Source organism: Erithacus rubecula (genome assembly GCF_903797595.1).
Source record: "Erithacus rubecula genome assembly, chromosome: 3".
In the NCBI taxonomy this organism is placed as follows: Eukaryota; Metazoa; Chordata; class Aves; order Passeriformes; family Muscicapidae; genus Erithacus; species Erithacus rubecula.
In genome coordinates, this window is record NC_136689.1 from 80570086 (window position 1) to 80584206 (window position 14121).

General features: G+C 41.0%; 1 protein-coding gene across 5 annotated transcripts in view; it reads left to right on the plus strand.

Moving 5' to 3' along the window:
* Positions 1-14121, plus strand: part of IKZF1 (IKAROS family zinc finger 1) — a 95940-nt gene that overhangs the window by 20621 nt on the left and 61198 nt on the right. Inside the window, exon 1 of one of the 5 annotated variants that reach the window (XM_079300886.1) lies at positions 7420-7678. The exons of 1 other annotated variant lie outside the window; for it this stretch is intronic. The gene's annotated coding sequence lies outside the window, so the exon portion shown is untranslated. Of the gene's footprint in view, positions 1-7419; positions 7679-7819; positions 7913-7976; positions 8000-8240; positions 8754-14121 lie in introns of those variants that run through there. 3 more of the 5 variants (XM_079300885.1, XM_079300888.1, XM_079300884.1) reach the window with 3 other exon arrangements.

Consider the following 14121-nt stretch of genomic DNA (forward strand, 5'->3'; position numbering starts at 1 on the left):
CTGAAGTACAGCTTTCTAGAAGCCCAGGTGTAAAATACAGCTTATCTGCCAAACAGGCATCCCTGCCCTTGCATGAAGGGAAGAGATGCAATGTTCCCTACCTCTGCAGTGCATCCACTGGAGTAAGCAGCTGTACACTGGGAGTCAGCCAGCTGTGCTGGTATCTTCGAGCTACCACCAGAGTATACATGGAATGGCTTTGGTAGGGAGGGGAAGCTGCAGGCACGCCTTCTGTGAGCTGCTGCCCCTTGTCAGACAGATCCAGTTCCAGCCAGCCAGAGCCAAGGCCATCAGCAGTGCTGGTGGCAGCTCTGGGGAATTGTATGTAAAAAAGCTTCTGCAGCTGTGAGCAAATAGCAAGACCAGTGAAGGAGGAAGAAGTGGTGATCCAGGTGCTGGAGCAGAGGTTTCCCAACAGCCTTGGGAGAAGATCATGGCAAAGCAGGTTGTGCCTTGGAGCCCAAGGAGAATCTCAGTGGAGCAGATATCCACCCTGAAAATCATGGAGGACCCAATGCCACAGCAGGTGGATGTGCCCCAAAAGAAGTTGTTGCATCTCATGGAGAGCCCATGCAGGCTCCTAGCAGGATATGAAATTCAGTCCAGAGAAAGGAGCACACATTGAGCAGGTTTTCTGGCAGGAATAGTCACCCACAGGGTATCAAACCTGATATAATCCCCTCCTGAAAGACTGCAACCCATGGGAAGGATCCCATGGGTTCATGTACTGTTGGAGTAGTACATGAAGTCACTCTCATGGAAGGGACTCTTCACTGGAGCAGGAGAATAGTGTGATGAAAAAGGAACAGCAAAAATTAAGTGTTATGAACTGACCACAAACCTCATTCCTGAACCTTCTGCTCCACTCAGGGAGAGGACACAGAAACTGAAGCTGAGCCTGAGAAGAAAGATATGGAGGGAGGTGGACTTTAGTTTGGTTTTGGGAGGTTTTTGGGGTTTTTTTCCTATCCTTCTGTGTTGTTAATTGGCTATAAAATAAATTCACTTCCCCAAGCTGAGTCTGCTTCCCCATCATGTACTCAGTGAGTGAGATCTGGGCCCTTACCTTGACCCATAACCTTTCTCATGGTATTTTCTACTCCTGTCCTGCTGCGGAAGGGGAGTATGGAATTAGCTTGGTGGGCACCTGGCAGCCAGCCAAGGTTAATCTATCACAAGCTCACAGCTGACTTGTCATCTGGCCAGCTCAATGTGAAGGCAGAGAAGGTTCAGCCTGCTGTGCAGACACACCCTTATAAAAAATTCTTTACCACACTTTCTGAAATTCTCAAAATGTTTATGGTGTCCCCTGAATACCCTTGTGAAATAAAGAAGTGTTAACATTGCCATTTTTTCCAAGGAGCTGTGGTACAGAGACTGAATGGCTTACTTAAAACTGCGCAGTGAATGCTATCCAGACCTTTTGCTTGGAATGCAGCAGTGATCTCCAGAGCTTGCTTTATCTATTAGTAATAGAAGACAGCTCCCTCTTGGATTCCTTAACAGAAACTCTTAACTGCAGCTAAATAAAAAGATTTTGAACAAGTGATAGAGATCACAATGGTACTCGTACCACAATGGCACTCTGACCACATAACCTGCCATCACTAACTATAAATAAAAGAACCCAGAGAGATGTACTCTCTCAGCTGTATTGAAATACATTGGAATAGGAAGGCATGAAGATAAGCTTCCTTAAAATGAGCTTGTTTCTCTAGACTCAATATATTTTATATAGGTACAGCAAGTATCAGAAGTTATAATACATCACTAATTATGCACAGGAACACTCTCCTGAGCAAGGTGGGGACTGTAGAAGATGGTAGATCTCACAGACACCAGTGTTCTTTTCTAGGGCCAAATGAGTGTGCTTCTTATAAAGCTGAATTGAACTTTGTTAATACAAATGTTCAGTGAAAGAAAATCTGTCACAAAATGAGAACAAGATTCACTAAAAGGTGTATTCTTGCCATTTTTGGACAGTTCAGAAACAATCATATGATTAACATAATCAAATAAAACAATTGAATGTTGAAACAGCAGGCAATGTAATTGTTCAGAGATCTTCACTAAATATATATCAGTAGTAAATTAACTTAAAAAATCAGGACTTGTTACAGAAGATTTTGTGAGCAGTGATGTTGAATCAATCCTTCAAATATTAAAAGTGCTGTTAACAGCTTACTCTTTCTGCAAATTGAGCGTAGCATACTTCTGAAACTTTCTAATCTGACTTCATTAGAGATTTGTGACTTGAAAAAAACAGACAAGAGACTTTGGGAGGTGGATTAAAAAAAAAATGAGAAAGCAAATCTCTATGGTCATTACGTCAGTTCATTAACACAACTCTGCATTGCTTTCTGCTCCAGATGGACACTTCACAACCTCTCTGGTAAGTATGATCAAATGTTTGAACACACTCGGAGTCAAAACAGGTACTTCTTTGCATTCAGGTGAAATTTCCCTCATCCATTGTCTCTTGTCCTACCATTGATGAGAATCTGGCTGCTTCTCCTCCCCTTCTCCCATCATGTATTCAGAAAAGAAGATTACTTTGGGCTGTCTATTCCTGAGTTTGGACAGTCCCAGCTCTCCCAGTCTTTCCTCACAGAAGAGGTGTTCTAGTCCCTCCATTGCCTTTCGTGCCCTCTGTTGGACTCTGCATGTTTTCCCTCATGTCTGATCAAAGAGTTCTGGAAACCTTGAAGATACGTACTAGAAACATACTACTAGATATGCAATACTGCATAAATTACTGAGGTCCTCTTCTGAGGCATTTTAGGACAAAGAAATATCAAATAATTTTCATTTGTATTCTCAATAAAGCATTTCTGTTCTTAATTTTGTTAGAAATCCAGAGCAATTATTGGACTTCAGTAGCTGTCTCCAGATGTAAATTAGTTGAATTTTATGTATGTTCTATGTAAAGTTAACTGTAAAAAAAGAGCAAAAACCCAAACTTTTCATTTAAAATAGCTGAAGCAGCAAGATTTTTTTCTGTAGGCCATAGCGGGTATTTCAAAACAGAGACTGAATTTTGGTTTTAGTTACGTTAGACTAAATCCTACCTACCATGTTTTATATGCAGAGTCATTGCTGGGTAGTCTTTGAAGCAAGATGTGTGGTTCCTACTAGTCTAGTTTTATCCTACCTGAGAGTACTATTGGTGACAGCAGTCTTTTTGTCTTCTGCAGACAGAACTTTCCTATTCCAAAAGGAAATTGTGTTCTGCTCTCCTCCCCTGACACCAAGGTATTACTGTATGTAACCAAGTCCCTGACAAAACTGATTAGCCTGTAATCAAGAATGCCCTGTCTTGCTCAACAGACTGGGCAATTCATGTTGCCTGAGAAGACAACAGCTTGTGATAAAGTGCCACCTATTACCTAGCACCTCTATGCACTGCCTAAAGATAAACAGCAGTAACTAGAGTGTGTCTATCCTATGAAATGGAGTGGTGATGTGGTTGGTTCCTATCTCCATCATACTTATCCTGTAGGCAGGCCCAAAGGCCAATTGTACTTCCAATAGATTCTTCAGGTTACCAAAGCCAACTGAGAGAAAATACCTGAGGTCAACCAGCAAAACAAGGAGATAAAAAGTTGGGTGTAAATGAGACCTCCTGAATTTGTCTTGAGTTTGTTTCTAGCTTTGGTTCAGATGCAGCTATGAGCTGGAATCTTTAGAAGGGATGCTTTTTTGAAGTTCTATGATAGAATGGTGGGACTGATGATGTCTCTGGTAAGCCCCTTCCCAAGTGTTTTGTGCATGTGTATGTGAATGTGTGCATATGCACATAACCAGAGCATTTGATTCCACTACAATTGCAAATACATGAAAACTTGAGATTCTCCTGGCTGAAGAGCAGCTGTGATTCAATTTAACAGTTACACATCAGTTTGTCAACAGCCATACAATATGCACCTCTCCTTGATGCCAGAAATGTCTGTAGTCATCTTCAGCCTATTATGTTTCCTTACTGTAAAACATTATTCTACAATAAAAAAAAAAAAAGAAAACAAACAAAAAATCCACAAACAAACCCCCCTCTCTTCCCATGCACTACTCCTAAAAAGGAAAGAAGTTAACAAAACCACTGATGATAAACTGTTATTTTCTTCCTTCACCTACATGCAGATTAAAATCTCACATGTCATCCACATTTCCTTGCATTATTACAGCAATTATTTATCTCATGTTTGTGTTAGTATGTATAAGGCACTAAGAGATTCTCTGGCCTCTCAGTGAGCACCTTGCAAAGAAAGAGTGGAGGCTGAGGTACAGAAAACCATACGAGAGGGACTTTCAAATCTTACGCAGGTGACTAAACAGTAGTATGGTAGAAATTAGCAGAAAATACACAGCCTGCAGAGAGAAAGTTGTAGTTGAGTTCAGGGAGGTCAGCTGGTGAAAGAACTTATGTGGAAAAAAAGCCTCAAATGCTTATACATAAATGAGACACTTGAATTATGGGAGAGACCAAGTAAAGGACAGTGGGAAGCCAGTGTAAACTGGGAGAAAGGTATGTTGCAACAATGCCTGAGTCAGAACAGAAATGCAGAGAGGAAAATTGCATTAACAGATTGATGTGAAAAAAAGACAGTCTTGGTAGGAATATTGTCTATTTTTACATCTATGGCACAGGTGGTATTTCCTGTGATTTGTAAGGAGAGGAACATGTGGAATTTTGAGATGCTTCTGAGGTAAAAGCATTAGATCTTTGCTGAGTGGTGACAGAGCTATTTTCTAAAGCTAAAAAATCTGAGACTACAGTTTAATGGATCAAGGATCCTAAGCAAATGTCTATGAAATGTTAGGCATTATGTGCAATTGGACCAGTAATCTGTATTTCCTAAGTAATATTCAAATACCTGGCAATCAACTGTTTAGTGAGATCCATAAAATTTTTAAGCATTTCCGGCATTCCAAAATATGAAGAGCCATCTGAGAGGAAAATAGTCCAATGAGGGATTTCTCAGGATGAGGGAACTAGCTATGATAAGGACTGTGAAACGAGCTGGTCACACTTAGCATTGTAGAAAGCATGGGAGATTTCTGGCTGTAAAATACATTATCCATTCCTTTTGTGCCTCTGAAAATTCACTGTGCTTCTGATAAATCTTCACCATCCTCATCTTGATCAGAACTTCTGTATTACAAACAGCATGAGAACTCACTCAATCAATTCAGGATCTCACAAGCAAACCCTCGGAATAACTAGAACTAAAATAAAAATGTTGTGACTGAAAGCCAGGAGAAACACCTGCCTGGCACACTCCAACTGTTGCACTTAATATGCATGCTCTATGCTTAACACTTTTTTATCGATTGTCAATTTGCAAATCTTTCCTGTTGTACATTTGTATTTAATCATCAGCACCTGCCTGGTAATGGGCTGAAGCAGCATGAATATGGCATGCTGTCCATTTTGAGGATTCAGGTTGGTAAGACTACTGCAGGAAAGCAATAAGTGGGAAGTGGTAATACACAGCAGTAGAAACATAATACCTCCTGCAATACAAATTACTATTTGTATTTTAAAATAAATCTGAAAGAAACCATTCATTGTGCAGTCTTGTTAGATGCTTCCCACAATAAATCCAGCAATAGAAAAACCTCTTTGGCAGATTTTATCTGCCATAAGATTTAGCTGGCAGTGAATTACATGAATCTAATATAATATATATATATTTTATTTTTTTTCTCTTTGCTTTATATTTCTCTCTCTATACAGCCCACTTTGGCTCATCCTAAATTACCAGTAATGTCATTGGAAACACAGCAAACCTGAGTGTATAACTCCAATTATTCCTTAACTGATTTGTTTGAAGCCGCTCTGGGCTTGGGGGATATCACAGGGACAGCGAACGTCTCTTCACACTGGCCACTGCTGCTCTCCCAGCAATGAACTTGCTGTACCTGACAGCAGCCTGGCACCAGTGAGCTCAGGGCTGCTGTGGCTGTGCTGCTGGTTCAGGTGCTCTCCAGGGTGCCAGTGGTAATAGGATTTTCCACAACATCTACTAAGTATAGAGAGCTCCTACGAGCTGTTAACAAACCTAAACACAGTGAATTACAGAAGGTCACATCACATAAGATTTTATCTTAAGAGGCTCAGCTCACACCTATTCTGATAATAGTCTACCAAATCAATTTTGACCTAAAAAACTTTGTCAAGTATTTAATGGGACATGGACTGTGCAGGGTAAAATCTGCCTTTAAAAATATATGCCAAATCAGTTCCCCCTTGGTGTCCTGGAGTACATGGGCCCTGTGGCATCTGGAGCACAGGAGAGCAGCAAATGGCTCCTGAAAGAGCCATTCCCCAGTGGAGTGTCAGTCCTTTTAGTTTGAAATATCCAAACCCACATGTCTGTGGAAAGTTGCTGAGTTCCCTTGAGTTAACCAGCTTCTGCTTTTGAAGGTGTCTGGTGAAGCTCTTCCTGTCTGTATTCCCGGTCCTGCTGAGGATGAGCTCTTTGTGATTTGCTGGAGAAAAGTACGAACTGCAAGGCACATGGTGGCATCTTTTTGGGGATCTTTTGTAAATCTCCTTCTTCCTTTTTACTACCTGGGAGTGCCAGGTGTTCTACTCGTCAAAAGGTCTTTATTCCCTGTATGCAAACCTGCTGGATGACATGGGGTTCTTCTGGAATAAATATGAGGAGAATTTGCCTCTGAGTTTCAACCCTATCAGATCCATAAAGTCTACTTGTAAGTTACAATAAAAGAGGGTTCTGCATCTCTTTAAAGATGCAGTGTGAAAACTCAAAAAGCACCAGGCCTACCTGGCTCATGTCACACACACCCAGATACTACCCCAGTTTGTGAAGCACACAGCAGTCACATCTGCAGAGCTTCTCTGAGAGAAGGAGTGCCTGAAATAAATCCCGGGTACAGTCTTGCCATTTCTGCTCTAAAAAAACTCCCAACTTACCCTCGGAGACCTAATTTTGTTATATGGTAAAAACTTTTAGGAAGGAGTAAACAGTTTGTTTTAAAGAGCTTGCATTCTAAGCTTCTGATCTTTCCAATGCCTACATGCTTAACGTTTTGTTTTTTGGTTTTTTTTATTGTCCAGTTTAAATCCATGAGATTATACACATGCATAAAGCTATGCCTAAACTTTTGTTATATGGGAGCAAAGATAAAGGTAGGATCTGAGAAAGGAAGCATTTGTTGCCCACATCTTGAGGATAAGGAACTGAAGCACAGCAAAAAAAATGAGACCCTCATCCTCCACAGAGTGTAAATGTGCTTGATTCTTAAGCGTGAGTAATTTCCATCAGGTTTGCCGTGCCCTCCGGACTCGGGAAGAGTAAGGTCCGGATTTCAGCGACTCTTTGCCACTGATTTTAAGTAAGTTAATTGAGCTCTGGTCCGGCGGTTAAATTCAAGTGCACAAAAAGCGCGGGACACGTTTTGCACAGGATGCGAAAGACTAGGTTGAAGTAAAGAAGGATGATCTGACCCCTTAGCTCTGGAGGTGGATGTCTGCAGCTGACGGCCTGTGACTCTCGGCCGTATGGCTGTGCCCGGTCGCTGCCTGCCGTGCGGGGACACCCGAGTCCCGACACCGCACTAGCCCGGCAGCGGCAGAGCCCGTGGGGCGGCGCGGAGCCCGGCCGCTCGCCCGCGCTTCCCGCTGCGCGCAGCCGGCGGGGCGCCCCGCTAACAGGTACCTCAGCAGGTCAATGTCCCTCGGCCCCGGGGCCGCCGCTCGCCCGCCGCCGTCCCAAGCACCGGCACCGCGGGGCGGGGGCGTGCGCGGGTGCGGAGCGGGCGGAGGGCGGGCGGGAGCGGCGGGGGAGGGACCGGGCGCGGAGCCGCCGCCCGCGGGGCAGCGCCGGCACATGGAGCGGCGCCAGCCGCGCCGCCACAGCTGCCGCCCGCCCCGGCCCCGGCGTAGCAGGTACCGCGGGGCGGGGGGTCCCGGGCGGGCAGCAGCCCCAGCCCCCGGGGCGAGCGCGGGGTCAGCCCCGGGCGCTGCGGTGCGCGGGTGAGGAGGGGCCGCGCGGAACCGGGGCTGCCGCGGAGAAGTTGCCGGGCACGTTAAGTGGGAAACTGCGGAGCCCGGTCATCCCATCCAATATCATCCCATCCCTTTCCCCCCACTTCTCCCCGTCCCACACACTTCTTTTCTTTTCTTTTCTTTTCTTTTTTTTTTTTCTTTTTCTTTTTTTTTTTAATTTGAAAACATTGAGCCGAACATACAGCTCGGGTGTAACCCAGGCGTTTTAGTGTGCTTCCTTAAAATTTCAGAGATGAGGAGCTGGCCGAGAAAGGGTATTCATTGATTCAAATGCGGATTGGTCTGTGTTCTTCTCGAGTCAGTTACAGCACTTAGGTTCAGTCAAAACCCGCGTTTCGAGGGCTTGCGCTTGTAGTTTGCGGGAGGGAGGCAGGTACGGAGGTCTGAAGAATTATTAGGAAAGTTAGCAGCCCCAGTGAGCTTGAGGGGAACGGCGTTGGAGAAGTAGTTGACTTCCGAATATCGGGGGCACCAGAAGTTTTCCTCCTTGCCATACAGCCTGTCACAGCTGGAGGGTTTTTTCAGCCTGCTCCGCAAAGTTATCCTCTCTGTGAAGGGACGGTTTCGCTCTGTTGTCGTTGCTGAAGATGTGTGTAGCTAGAAACTGTGTGTGTGAAGAAATAAGTTCCTACTGCAGCAGTCGGTTCTAAGGAAACTTTTAATTTTGTGCTTCAAGAAGCCTGATTACTTCTTGGATTGCTTTTCTACCTTGGTTTAGAAGGTATGGTAACGCTGCCAGACATTGTGCAAAGCATTCTGCTTCCAAAATTGTTAAAAGCTAGTAATATTGTGTCAGAAATTTTTGTAGTGTATGATTGCAAATTACCTCCAAAAAGTGATGTTTTGTGGGATGCAAGAATTTTTAGACCTGTATGGCCACTGAGTTAAACTATGTAAATTATTGTAGAGGAATATAATGTTATTTCTTTTTATTTTTTCTTTCTTTCTTCTTTTTTTTTCTTTGCTTTTTTTTTTTTTTTTTTCTTTCACTGAATCTTAGTGCAAAAAGTATTTTCAAGGACTTTGTGTGGAGGTTAGAAGTCAGGATTTAGAACTTCTTGAGTATGCATTTTTCTTTCTAATATCTAGATGCTCCCAAGGTTATATCAATATGCATTTACTGTCCAGATGTTCAAACCCTACCTAAATTAAATAAAACGGGTATATAATCCTGATGATATTTTGTGCATTCTCATTAACAACCGATTTTCTGGACTTTAATAGTTTTGCTTTAAAATTCGAAGCTGTAATGCATTGTAAGGTCCAAACCCTTTAAAAGACACGCTTTGTTAGTTTCAGTTGACTGCTCACATCAGTTGTAACTCGTGCACTCTGCAGTACTATGGAGTATGACTCTCTGTTAAATGTTATAAATTATCATTGAAATGTAAAGAAGGAGCATATTAATAGGCTGCATTTAGACAAATTCCTTTCAAATACTTGGAAATACTTTATCTCAATCAGCTGAGCAGGAGCATGTTCTGAGTGGCTTTTGGCACTGCTCTCTTACCTTGCTAGTAAATTGCATAGTTTGAGGTGTTTGAAGCTTTAGTGAAATACAAAACTGAAGGATGTGATGCCTTTAGCTTCTGAATTTTCCAAACAAAATGTTTGCACTCAGGTAACTTTGTTTGTTCTTTGTTCTCTTCTTTACTGATGGAAAATATAAGTTCAAAAAGTGATAATGGATTTGTCCATGTTACCATGAAAATGCCTGGTTCATGGGTTAATGTAACAGTAGATACAGTGTTTCTTTTCTAAAAGGTTTCATTGCTTCCATGCATAGAGTTCATTATAATACTGGCATACTATGCTTTGATTTTAACTCCTGTTGGTCAAAAAACCAAATAAAAACCACAAGATGCACTGTTTAGAACTCCTTATGTCCCCACCCCCTCAATCCTTAGCAAAACTCCACTAAGTTTCAGTTATATGGCTCTTTGCTTTACTTCTTTATCAAAGCCTTTGAAACTGAAGCCTGGATACATGAGAAAGCAAGTGCAGACCATGTGCAAGATGAAGAACTCTTAAAACAGTTCATGTCCTTATGATAGCTGTTTGTAGCAGAATTACAGGGGGGAAGTGTCCAAAATACTGCAGAGCTCTGCACTTTACGTAGTTCATGTTTCTATTATCCCAGACTTGCTTCCAATCTTAAAGATTTTTCTCACATATCTTAATATTGGTGACTACCTATGTGCTATTTTGCTTTTTTGTTTTCTTTTTGAGTAAAATAGGTGAAACTCAGAACATGTTATATTGTGAGTTTATGAAAAAAATATAAATAGAAATTTATAAGGTAAATTTAAGATAAAAGCCAAGGAGAAATCAGGTTTATCCCCTGAGTGAGAAGACTGCCCAGACTAAAGTCAATGGAAGTCCAGTGCTGGACATCCCCAGCATCCAGGACCTCAGACCTAATGCACTGATCCTTGCAAGAGTCCTCCATCCACTGGGTATGGCTTCCAGGGGAAATGACAGGAACACAGAAGCATAGTATGAAATTGTACCGACTGTCCTAATTCAGTTAGGAAGGAGGGATGGATCCTAGTATTTGAAGAAGAATCACTAGTATCTCTGGACCAATGTAATGATGGGAAAACAGGGCAGAGGACTCTTTTCTCTTTGCCTTTCATGCTCCTAGTAACTAGAGAAGCTTAAGCAGTGATCCTATGTGCATCATCAGCTTTGTCCCAGCTGTGTATTTCTCAGGGTGGCTACTTAACTACAAGTGAGCAAAGTGCCTTGGTGCGTTGTTATTTGGTCCCATACTCCTGAGTTGTATTAGGGACACAAACTTATCATATATCTCAGACTTTCCATCCCAGCTGCCAGTACTCCCTCCAGGAATGATCTGGTTGCTTGTTCCCTTTTATAAACACGAACAACACCTTTGTCATTTGTGTTGCATTCAGTGTACCATTAAAAAATGCAATAGTCTCCATCTCAGCATTATTGTAGCAGTTTTCCTTTCCCTTGTGTACCTTAATACCAAAAACCTGGTCTGCTTGCTGCTTCCACTGCATAGCGATGCAAAAGTGTAACTGGATAACCAATCCATAGAGTTTTACAACAATGCAAAAACTTATTTCTCATCATTAAAATTGGATAACTCCAAAATGAAGCCAAAAACATTTCCAGACGTATTTTATTTGAGCTTAGGTACTTCTTATACTAACACCACAATTTTGCAGAAAACAAGGAAATGGGTCCAGTCTGTATTTCAGCAACAGAAAGCAAGGGCATAATGAATTGTATGCTGTTCAGACAGATCATTTTTGGCAATGTTCTGTTTAAAAGTCCAGAAGATATTGAAAGTTGTGGATCACAGCCTAATTGTGTGGCTCTTTGTCAGGAAAAATTTCCATTGAAGGCTTGTGGGAATTTTATTTTTTTTCTCTTGTTTTATGTGCAGGAAGAGCTGGGTCCATAGTAATTTTTGTTTTTCTGGTCAAGATTCACATATGTACTTCATTACATTTTGACTAGTCATTCCTTTCTCCTATTATTAAAAGTAATAGAATTAGACAAAAAAAAAAAATCACAGTCAAATGGTAGAATTTAGTGTAGCAGTAACAGAATCTTTGGAAAATGTCATCCTTATGAGAGTAAAGCAGGATGCGCTGCTGGCTCCTCTGGAATTCCCCTCCCAAGTGACAAATACCACTTTTCTTGCAAGTATAAAATTACTCAAAAAAAAGAACATTGGGAATACCTTATGCCAGTTGAGAAGTGGAAGATAAGGACTTTCATCAGTGTTTGCTGGGACTATAATTCTTTGGGAAGCCTGTTTAAATGCTTGCAACTCAATGCAAAAGTCAAAAGAGGAAAAGACCTATTCTTCACTGGTATTTTTTCTGTAGTCTAAAGATAATTTTTGCTCCCCCCCCCCCCCAACACGGAAATGGAAAAGTGTTTAGAGATGAGTGTGAACGCCATCTGAAGCAAGGCAGACAGCCTCAGTCTTGTCAATTTTATGACATTTTTTAAACGGGAGGAGTTTAAACTTCCACTCATCCAAAGTAGCTGCAGGAGTTTTCTCTCTCTCTAGTGGCAATCCAGCAAAGTGGATTGACCTCACCTGGAAAACTTCTTTCCTCCAAAGTCAACCGTGACTTATTGTCCCTACATTAATCTATACATAAACCTAACTTCAACTCAACGAAAGTTTTGTTTCCTTTCTAAATTTAAACAGAATTATGTGTATCCCTTAAGGTATGTTGCAATGCATCTTTATTAAAAACCTGACAACTTTTGCCTCACCCTTCTCCTTCAGAACACAGCTTCCTCCATGCTTTAAGGTGGTGACGGAGAAGGGATAACAGGGGTTTTTGAACTAAGCAGGTTACTACCAACAGAGTGGTGGCTGCAAAAGTAGGTCCTAGCTCTAAAAGGATACATGCATGTTCTTAGCTTTGTTTGTAGCATTGCAAATTCTTGGGGATAGGACCATGGTTTGGGAGCTGCATGGCACAGCCATGCTTCCTGTATAAATGCTTCCAAAGGCTGTTCAGACTGCAGATTTAGATGAACAGTCACACTGAAATAATATTTTTTAAGCCATGGGAACTGTCCACTTCTCCTGCTTATTTTGCTTATTTCATATGAAAGATTTACATTTCTTCTTCTGATCTCACTTGCTCTGGCTTTCTCAGTGAAAGAGAAACTTGCTCTGTAAGAGACATCAGATTCCTCCCTGAATTGCTTCATTTCTTCTGCTTGTTTCTACTCACAGAGAACAGCAGAGCAATCGCAGCATAAAGCTGGAATTGACCATAATGTATTTGACCTAAACTATTTGCAAAAGGACAACAAGTTAACTAAAATATATACTGTGGAGGAACTTGCTAATTTGCTTTAATTTTAGGAATTATTTTTAGGTTTATTTAAGAGTAAAAAAAAAAAAAAAATCACACCAATCTCTAATATGCTTATTCAAGCTGGTAATGTCCTTTAATAATCCGTAACAGCCTGAACAGTTTGAAGGGAAATTAGGAAGCAATTCTGTGATCATGAAGCAGAGTTACTGAAAGCTTCTGTAATTCAGACAAATTGACTACTGATATATTGTACAGTATACTTGGCAATAACAGTTCTCAACATAAAGAGGTGCTTTTATGTTTTCTCTATTGCATATTTAGATACACTGTGGTGAGGACATCCTACGCTTTTTTAATCAGATAAATCGATATAAACAAAAAGTACAGTCCTTCTTCTGCTGTATGCTTCCACTTGAGTGAGAGCTCTGGAAGAATATCCAAGAGGTCTATTTGGCCACTTGAGAATATGCTGTGTTCCTAGATTGAATGCCTTAATTTACACCCCTCACCTTTTATAGTTGGTTTATTTATAAGATGGAAGTGTGTGTGTTTTCTTTGTCCTGGTGAATTTATTCCACTTTTCTGCTTGATTTTTAGTGAATAAAGGTGACAAGGCTTAATGAGTTAATAAAGCTTGCCCTTAATTAGGAAAATTACCTTCATATTTTTCTCATATTGTGGAAGCAATTTATAATGACTCTGGCTGCGATTCAAAAACTTAAAGGAAGAACCTTTTCCATATTTGCAATGATACCAAGTTCAGTAATTTGTACACAAAGTCAGTAAATAATATTTTTTTTAATTTTCTCATTTAGCAATGAATTGTTGCATGAATGTAGCTCAAGCACAGAAAAGGGTAGGAAAAGCACATATGGAAAACACATATATGATACAAGATGCACTTTTTATCATTTGTCAGTGATTTGAAAAAAGAATTCCCAAAGAACTGAGAATCATGTAGGATCTTTGAGACAACTTTTTTTTACACCCTCACAATTGTTCCCTAACACTGAAATTAATTTTACATGTGCCAGACATTTAAATGTTTCACATCTGCACTGTTAGCAGAGTTCTTTTCTTAATCTTGTGTGTTGAATTACAGTGCTTCCTTCATTTTGCAGACAGGAGCTCTCCATTGAAATTACACTGTATGCTCATAATTGTATTGTCAATTCGTGTAGTTAACCAGCATTTACACTAGGCAGGAATAGAGAAATGACTGAATAAACTAAACATCTCCCTTGACTATGCAGAAAATGCTGAATACAG